At 36.6% G+C, this 6,409-nt stretch overlaps 1 protein-coding gene across 1 annotated transcript in view; it reads left to right on the top strand.

Moving 5' to 3' along the window:
• The first annotated feature begins 378 nt into the window (after positions 1-378).
• The window catches only part of LOC121388842 (prolyl 4-hydroxylase subunit alpha-1-like), a 26,939-nt gene continuing 20,908 nt past the window's right edge, over positions 379-6,409 (top strand). The window contains exon 1 of the mRNA XM_041520356.1: positions 379-596. The gene's annotated coding sequence lies outside the window, so the exon portion shown is untranslated. The remainder of the gene's footprint in view (positions 597-6,409) is intronic.

Below are 6,409 nucleotides of genomic sequence, written 5' to 3'. Positions count from 1 at the left end.
AACACATACCACGACCTTTGATATACCAATCGTGGTGCACTGGCTGGATTATACAGAGAAATATAATATTTAATATGTAACTGTTATTGTTTAAAAATGTATGCTAGTCACCGCGGCAACATCTTAAAAATGGTGGTAGAAAAACTCAGGACAGTCCCTTTAAAAGGAAATGTATGGGTAATCACGAAATTCACAGTTGTTATTGTCAGCTCGCCGTATAACGCGAGTAGGATGTCCCCTCGCGCACTCTCAAAAGTGTCGGTGTCGGGTTTCGGGTGGAAATTACACGCCTATTTCTCCACCAGACAGCTGGGATTCTTTACAACGCCTGGCTCGTTATCTGACGAAATGATTGTTTACACCTCGCCGGTGGGAGGGGCTTACACGTATGTCCGCGGCAATAAAATGCGTCTCTCGGATGATAGGTGTTCAACGTCGCATCACGGTGATGATGTATTGTAAAGCCAGTGACTAATTTGGGTGAAATAAATGGGATGACAATTCGGACGTGTTTTCTTTGAACGTGTGGATATGTGGATTATATAAATTCTTATGTGTTTTGACGTGGAATCCATTACTTATAGGTCTTAAAGCAGGTATAATTAATAACTACAATAATAATGATGATGAAGATGGTTATTATAATACTAATGATGATGTTTTGATGTTGATTAAGATGATGACGATGATAATGTTGATATTATTAGTAATGCTAGTTACTACTATTATAGTAGCAATAGCATTTTAAGTGGTAGTCATAGTAAGTGGATACAAAACTGATATCATTGATCATTTATAATTTATAATATGTCTGTTCATAAGCCTTCATATACACACACACACATACATACGTACGTACGTATGTACGTGTGTTATGTATATATATATATATATGTACGTTCATTTTTATATTTTTATTCATTGATAGTCTCTCATAGTTCCTGTAAGGAATGGCTTATATACCTTTAAGTTTATACTGTATTTTAAATTGCATTTTTAATATTGTCTGTCTGTCTACTTAGACAACAACGTACGTATGCACACACGCACGCACACGCCTTCTGATGGCACGCACTACTGTAGATATGGTATTTTTCATCAAGACAAATGATATAAAACAAACATTTAATTTTGTAACCATTATCCTTTGTCAAGCAGCCTTTAAATTTTCATAATTTACAAACACTTTGTACATGTATTAGAAAGTGCATTATTAAATTTTCCTCCTTGAAAAAACAATAGAATAAAGAAATGACTCGTCAGTTAATCGCCGTATTTTATTATTTTACATTACATTTTACGTCAACCACCATTTTAAAAGTAACTTTGTATTAAAGGGTCTGTCCTGGGTATGTAGCCATTATGTGGTCATGTGCTGATGTTTGTAGAGCTGTCATATTTCAGTTTACTTCGTAATATAATAATAAAATTAAAAAAAGTTGTACGTACGAAATTATTGAAAGGTAAAATCCGGTTTGGGCTACTATAAACAATAGGACAACACACACCTTGTTTATACAAATACTGAATTCTAAACAAGAGAATGTATTTAATGTGCAATAATCAAAACGGTTCTGTTAGTTAGCAACACCTTGCAATAGAAACAAACTCAGGACTGTTACTTTAAAGTGAAACTTATACCAACTGTAGACAACACAAACGGTTTTTGAGCTAATTTTCAATGTTCTTTAAAAATATCAAAAAATAAAATAAATCAATGTCCTGTGTTTCGTACGTTTATGACTAAAATGTGTTATTTTAGTCATTAAAAAGACGTGTAGTTACTCGGAGACGTTACAATAGAAGAATACCTAGAGGACAATCCCTTTGACGTAGTTACTCGGAGACGTTACAGAATACCTAGCGGGCAATCCCTTTGACGTAGTTACTCGGAGACGTTACAGAATACCTAGCGGGCAATCCCTTTAACTTCCTCTCCCGTCCAACCACTGCCCCACGACTGGTATATCAAATGATGTGATACGTGTTTTTCTGTTTTATCTGCAGAAAAGTGCATATTAAAGATCCCTTGCTACTTATGGAAAAATGTAACAGATTATCTCTGAAGACTACGTGTCATAATGACCAAATGTTTGACATCCGGTAGCCGATGATTACTTAATTAATATAATATTATGCTTTAGTGATGTCGTTAAAGAAAACAAATATTAATTTTTCTTTAACTGCATCAACAGTATTTGAATCACGATAGTTTCATTTGTGAATACAGCGTAGAATTTTTTTTTATAATTTTGCGTGTACGATTTTGTCATAATGTCGACGTGACTTCGTAATATATCGATTAAATGTATATGCCGATAATACAACAAGAATATAATTTCAGTTTAATTTGTTTCCGTGCATTTGAGATCTGTTGAATACCCTTGTCATTGAATGTGCCTTACCTTTTGTTTCGAGAATACTTAAAAATGAGCATACTCGATAAATATTGGAGTACTGCTGTGACTGTTATTGATGTCAACATCTCCCGTATACATCTGAATAGCATGTGTCTCATTAAAACGCAATGCATATTTGTCAGCTACCATTAAAGCAAACTAGCACATAACGAACTGCGATTTTACAAGAATATATATACCGAGCAGAAAGAGATCGAAACGACACCTCAGAAAATTATAAACTGCGGTTTCTTGGAAGGAAATGTTTTATCTAACGACGCACTCAACACATGCTATTTACGTTTATTTGGTGTCTCGTGCGGTTTCTTGGTGTCTAACATTAGGCCAACTTCGACACTTGGTCGCCAGAAAAAAGAAAAGAAACCCGCTAAGGCGCTTACTCATAAAAATAACCCCCAAAACAATAACAAAAATGCGCAACAAAAAATAAAAACCAAAACAAAACCAACAGCATAAAAACACAAAAACAAAACAGAAAACAAAACAGAAAACAAAACATTAAAAAAGAAGACACCCCCCCTCACACACACACACACACAAACCCCCCCAAAAAACAAAAAAACAACAAAAAAAAACAAACAAGAAAAAACAACCCCCACGGGATCTTTTATATACATTTTCGAAGGACAGAATAGCAGATAGGCCTACTACGGCCTATCTTGTACCAGTTGTGGGACACTGGTTGGAACGGGAAAATGCCCCGAGTCTACCAAGGACGATCGATCTTGCCATCCATTGTTAATTAAAATTGTAAATTCCATAGCATTTGTATTGCCACCATCTTTCCCCGGGACACTCAAGGAAATGTTTTATTTGACGACGCACTTAACACATTTTATTTACGGTTGGCAATATGACGTCGGACATATGGTTAAGGACCACATAGATATTGAGAGAGGAAATCCGCTGTCGCCACTTTATGGGCTACTCTTTTCGATTAGCAGCAAGGGATCTTTTATAGTACATACCACGACCTTTGTTACACCAGTTGTGGAGCACAATGTGTGACCAAGGCATGTAAGCACGTGGCAAATAGTTAAAGTTTGTTTTCTTTAACAACACCACTAGATCACATTGATTTATTAATCATCGGCTATTGGATGTCAAACATTTGGTAATTCTGACATATGGTCTTAGAGAGGAAACCCGCTACATTTTCCCATTACTAACAATAAGGGCTCTTTAATGTGCAGTTTCCCACAGAGTCGTCAACAAGTTCTGATTTCATTTAGACTGCAAATATCAACAGAATTAAATTACAATTGTTTGTGGTATCCATTTAAATTATAGGTGAGGTGGATGCTCGAATGTTGTATTCTGTCATCTTGTCCTTTTGAAAATAAAGGAAAGTGAAAAAAGATGTTCAGTTTTTGGCGTTCAGATGTCTGAAACTTCCCTGTAACAAATATGTCACAGAACGACGTCACGATGTATTTGAATGGCATTCCAACCAGGAACAAGACTTGATTAAAATATATAAATGTTAATGTTTTAAAATGTGAATATTCATTTGAACTGCTTACACCACCAACAGAAATAGAAAGTCACACACGTGCGCACACTCATTCTCTTTCTCTCTCTCTCTCTCTCTCTCTCTCTCTCTCTCTCTCTCTCTCTCTCTCTCTCTCTCTCTCTCTCTCTCTCTCTCTCGTGTGTGTGTGTTTGTGTGTGTTTGTGTGTGTGTTTCTCTCTCACTCTCCATATATAAGTGTGTGTGGAATGGCAAATGCCGCGAATCTCTGTCGAGCAGTATTCACCATCTGACCTCTCTCTTTCTCTCTCTCTCTTTCTCTCTCTGTCTGTCTCTGTCTGTCTGTCTGTATGTCTCTCTCTCTCTCTCTCTCTCTCTCTCTCTCTCTCTCTCTCTCTCTCTCTCTCTCTCTCTCTCTCTCTCTCTCTATCTATCTATCTCTCTCTCTCTCTCATACATACATGTAGAGGTAATCACAGAGATGTAGAAAGAAAAGAGGAGCTCGAGGGTTCGAGAGACGTTGGAGATGGAAACGAACACGAAAAGGGGACAATCTACTATGTATATAATACATAGAGAATACTGCATGATTGGCCTTTTTATATCATTTAGTTTACAACTAGCTTTTCTAAACCGTATTTAACGAGCGAAAGAGAGTTGGATACGTTTTTAAACAACAAGTCGTAAGATAAATGTTATCTAACGGACACGAATGCAGTATTCTATTTCTTACATATCCTCAAAAAGACAGGTTTTAAACAAATTTAAACGTCTTTTCCGACATAAAGGTATTTACAGTCCTTGCGCTTGTTAGTTAACTTACGCGTCACAGTAGTCAATTTCCGGTTAACACAGACACATCACAGTGTAATCGATTTTAATCATGCTTTTTTTCATTGGATGATATGGCGTTGGCGACCAGATTCTTACCTAGGAGCAGTCAGTCGTATCTCTAAATTGTTATCACACATATACGTATTATTAGTATGTGTTATCAAAAATAACGAATATTTTCCCACTGAAAGGTGTGTAAGAAATATTATTTAAAAAATCAATACACCACCTAGGTAAACCAATAAAAATGCACCTCCCATGCACGTCATATCAACTCAAACTACAAATAATCGCCAGCTAGCATTAAAATATAGTTGACACGATTGGTGATAATCTTCTGTCTCTAAGTATAGTTTTACATTAATTATGTTTATTGCTGTACCTGTCGTGAATAATGTATGTGTTGAGAACCCAGAAATCGGACGAAATGTCACTCGTGAGACTGATAACATCAAACTAGTGGGTATTGACGTGTTAACATGAATATCCTATTGTCGCTGTAGGTTTGTCGCCCAAAGCACATTTCACTGTCGCCGCAGATTAATTGGGAAATATTATAGTTTGCTTGTGTTTCGTGTAGTGCAATACAGAGCGAGACTACAGCAAAGTAGTGTAGTGTAGTGGGGTGCGGTGCGGTGCGGTGCGGTGTGGTGCGGTGCGGTGTGGTGCAGTGTGGTGCGGTGAGGTGCATAATAATATCATACACAATACGGCAAAGACTGAACAAAAAGTTAGTTTGTTTTATTTTGATACCACTAGTGCACATTGATTTATTAATCATCTGGGGTGGAGGGTTGGGGGGGGGAGAGAGTCGTTAAACATCTATTCTATTTTTTATTTAATTATAGGCTATTGAATGTCAATCATTTGGTAATTCTGACATATAGTCTTAGAGGGGAAACCCGCTACAGGCTGACACTTTACCACTGGGCTACCTCCCGTCCTGAAGGAAAAAAAAAAAGAAACATAAGAAATAAAGACGTAAGACAGAAAGAAAGAAAAAAGAAACATAAGAAATAAAGACGTAAGAAAGAAAGAAAAAAGAAAGAAAGAAAAAAGAAAGAAAGAAATATAAGAAATAAAGAAAGAAGGAGACAGAAAAGAAAGGAGAATGAACTTTTGTTATGTGTATCTGGTTTATTAGTTTATTTTGCCATTCGACACAAACCAATCCACACTTAGTAGTTTATGTATTCGACTTGTTGTTGACTCGTAATGTTGTTGGATGTGGTAAACTATTCTATTCGTTCCTACACTAACAAACGATGGTAGGCCTACTGACATTGAAATGCACCGTGGAGACGTAAGAATTTTTTTTATGACAAGTTTTATAGCCATATAAGTGGTCATTTACACAGGGTCGCGTGAATACGTCTAGGTATTTAAACGTTTCAAAGTAAAAACTACATTTCTCATTACGTGTGTACGACCACTACTACTACTACTACTACTACTACTACTACTACTACTACTACTACTACTACTACTACTACTACTACTACTACTACTAAAACTACTACCACTACCACTGTCACTACCACTACCACTACCACTACTACCATTACCACCACCACCACCACTACCGCTACCACTACCACTACCACTACCACTACCACTACCACTACCACTACTACTACTACTACTACTACTACTAGTACTACTACTACTACCACTACTACTACCA

The sequence above is a fragment of the Gigantopelta aegis genome, chromosome 14 (genome assembly GCF_016097555.1).
Source record: "Gigantopelta aegis isolate Gae_Host chromosome 14, Gae_host_genome, whole genome shotgun sequence".
Classification (NCBI taxonomy): Eukaryota; Metazoa; Mollusca; class Gastropoda; order Neomphalida; family Peltospiridae; genus Gigantopelta; species Gigantopelta aegis.
This window is presented reverse-complemented; position numbering and strand designations above follow the sequence as displayed.